We start from the raw sequence: 3059 nt of genomic DNA, 5'->3' as shown, positions 1-3059 counted from the left end.
TAAGACAGGGTCTCACTGCTTAGATCGGACTCACAGTGATTCTCCTGTTTTCAGCCTCCCAAGTGCTGGGATTACAGGTGCACCACCACACCCAGTCTCAGTCACTCTCTCAGTGCGCCCAGGGGCTTGGCTGGAAAACTGCAGCCAGGCATCAAATTCCGGTCACTGCACTCTGCCAAAGCAGGCACTTTAATCTGCTGAACTATTTGGCCGGCCCTGTCTCAAGATTGTTTTTTTAATTCAATGATAGGGATGTAGCTCAGCCTTAGCACATTGACCTAACAAGGGCTTTCTGAACAGAACCCCAATGGCACAAGAAAAAAATACCAAGAATCAAAAAATGGGGTCATATCAAATTAAAAAACTTGTGCTTGGGGCCTGGGAGATGGCTCAGTGGAATAAGCGCTTCCCAAGGGCCTGAGTTCAATCCCCGGTTCCGCAAAAATAAAAATAAAAATAAAAAAACTTCTGCTCAAAAAAAAAAAAAAAAAAAAAAAAAAAAATCAAACTTCTGCTCAAGAAGCGAAACAATCCACCAGAGAGATGGCTCAGTAGAATAAGCACTTCCCTGGCAAGCGCAAGGGCCTGAGTTCAATCTCTGGTTCTGCCAAAAAAAAAAAAAAAAGGACGGGAAACAACAGACAATGAACAGAAAACAGATAATGGTGGAAATTTTTTGCTGGATATTCATTGGACAAAGGACTGACATCTAGAATATACAAGGAACTTTAAAAATTAGACATCCCTCCAATAAAAGACCTAAACATAGGGGCCGGGGAGATGGCTCAGTGGAATAAGTGCTTCCATGGCAAGCACAAGGGCCTGAGTTCAATCCCTGGTTCCACAAAAAGAAAAAATAATAATAAAATAAAATAAAAGACCTAAACAAGATATGAACAACCAAAATGGACACTTCTCAGAATGGCCAATAAATACATTTTAATAAATAATAATAATAAATACATTTTAAAATATTGGGGGGGTGGGGAGATGGCTCAGTGGAATAAGCACTTCCCTGGCAAGCGCAAGGGCCCTGGTTCCATTAAAAAATAAAGAAAGAAAGAAAGAAAGAAAGAAAGAAAGAAAGAAAGAAAGAAAGAAACTAGAAATCCTTATGGAGCCAGCTATTCCCCTCCACATCCCTCCCCCACAAACTGGGGATTGAACTCAGACCCTTGCGCTTGCCAGGGAAGCGCTTATTCCACTGAGCCATCTCCCCGGCCCCCAGGGTATCATTTTGAAAGAGTTAAAGGCAACATATTACAGCAATCCATGTAGACCCGTGTTTATAATAGCTAACGCTCAGAAGCAGCCCAGGGTCAGGGATATAGCTCAGCAGCACAAGCACCTGCCTGGCAAGCTCAAAGCTCTGAATTCAATTCCCAGTACCAGAAAAAAAATAAAAAGAAAGAAAAGAAAAAGGAAAAGAAAAAAAAAAGAACAAGAAATATCCTATAGGCCCATCAACAGACCAATGAATAAAGAAAATGTGTTATTTATACACAATGGAGTATTACTCTGCCATAAAGAAAGATATTTGAAGGCCAGGGAGATGGCTTAGCAACACAAGCACCTGCCTGGCAAGCTCAGGATCCTCAGTTTGATTCCTGGTACCAGAGAAAGATACTCAAGGCATTTGTAGGTAAATGAATGCACTTTGAGACCACATTATTAAGTGAAATAAATCAGATAAACAAATTTAAAGATCACATGGCTTCTCTTATGTATGAAACTCAAAGTATAAATAAAGAGCCAAAATAAAAAAGAGAATAGCAGGGAGATCTTTTTCAAATGGGAACGGGAGGGCCGGTGAGATAGTTAAGCAGACTAAAGCTCCTGCTTAGGCAAGCGCAGGGATCGAGGTTCAATCCCTGACATTACATGCTGTACCAGCCTTGCCCCCAGGGTTGGCTGAGCTGGCCAGAGTCCTGAGCGTGGTGGCATACACCTATAATCCCAGTGCTTAAAACAAGGCTGAAAACAGAAGGATCTCTAGGAATTCAATCTGTGTAGTGAGACCCTGCAACAACCCAATACATTAAAAAAAAAAAAAAAAAGGGGGCTGGTGAGATGGCTCAGTGGTCTAAAGCACCTACTTGAAACAAGCTTGGCAAAGCACAGGGACCGCGGTTCGATCCCCAGCACCACATGCCAGCCAGACCCGCCCCCTGGTGGGCTGAGCTGGCCACACACACACACACAATAAATAAATGTAATAAATAAAAATAAATAAATATTTTAAAAAAAAAGAAAGAAAAAAGAAACCCTTTAAAAAAAAAAAAAAAAAAAAAAAAAAAAAAATAAAAAAAACATCAAAAAAAAAAAAAAAAAGAATGGAAAGGGGAGCAGTGGGGGAATAAAGGGAAAAGGGATTTTATAAGAATTAGAAACTAGGAGTGGTGGTGCTGGGGAGGCTGAGACAGGTGGTATCACTACCAGTCCCAGCTGCGTAGCAAGGCCCTGTATCGAATAAATAAATTTTAAAAAAATTAAATGGGATCACATCAATTTTTTTTTAAAAAAGAGAATTAGGGGCTGAGGAGATAGTACAGTGGCGTAAGTGCCTGCCTGGAAAGTGCATGCTTCTGAGTTCAATCCCCAGTACCACCAAAAAAAGGAAGGAAGAAAAAAAAGAACAAAGAGAGAATTGAAGGAAAAGTGGAAATAGAGCATCTGCATATGAGAAGGAGCTAGAGGTGGAGGGAGCAGGAGGGGAAGGAGGGAGGACAATGAAGATGCTTAAGGAAGGGGGCCAGGGAGATGGCTCAGTGGAATACGCACTTCCCTGGCAAGCGCAAGGGTCTGAGTTCAATCCCTGGTTCCGCCAAAAAAAAAAGAAGATGCATAAGGACAAGATACAAGCTCCCCACAGCATGACCACTACTGCTGCAAACATGTCTTAAAAGACTATTTGCTTTACACGTGCAAGAGCTGGGCCTGCGGCGCACATCTGTAACCCCAGCATTCAGATAATCTCAGCACTCAGGAGGCTGAGGCAGGAGGATCAGTGTTGAGTTCCAGACCAGCCTGGACTACAAAGTGAGCTCAAGGCTAGCCTG

At 42.1% G+C, this 3059-nt stretch overlaps 1 pseudogene; it reads right to left on the bottom strand.

The window, feature by feature from the left end:
- The window catches only part of LOC101565778, a 10295-nt pseudogene that overhangs the window by 6406 nt on the left and 830 nt on the right, over positions 1–3059 (bottom strand).

The sequence above is a fragment of the Octodon degus genome, unplaced genomic scaffold (genome assembly GCF_000260255.1).
Source record: "Octodon degus isolate 3935 unplaced genomic scaffold, OctDeg1.0 scaffold00067, whole genome shotgun sequence".
Taxonomy (NCBI): Eukaryota; Metazoa; Chordata; class Mammalia; order Rodentia; family Octodontidae; genus Octodon; species Octodon degus.
This window is presented reverse-complemented; position numbering and strand designations above follow the sequence as displayed.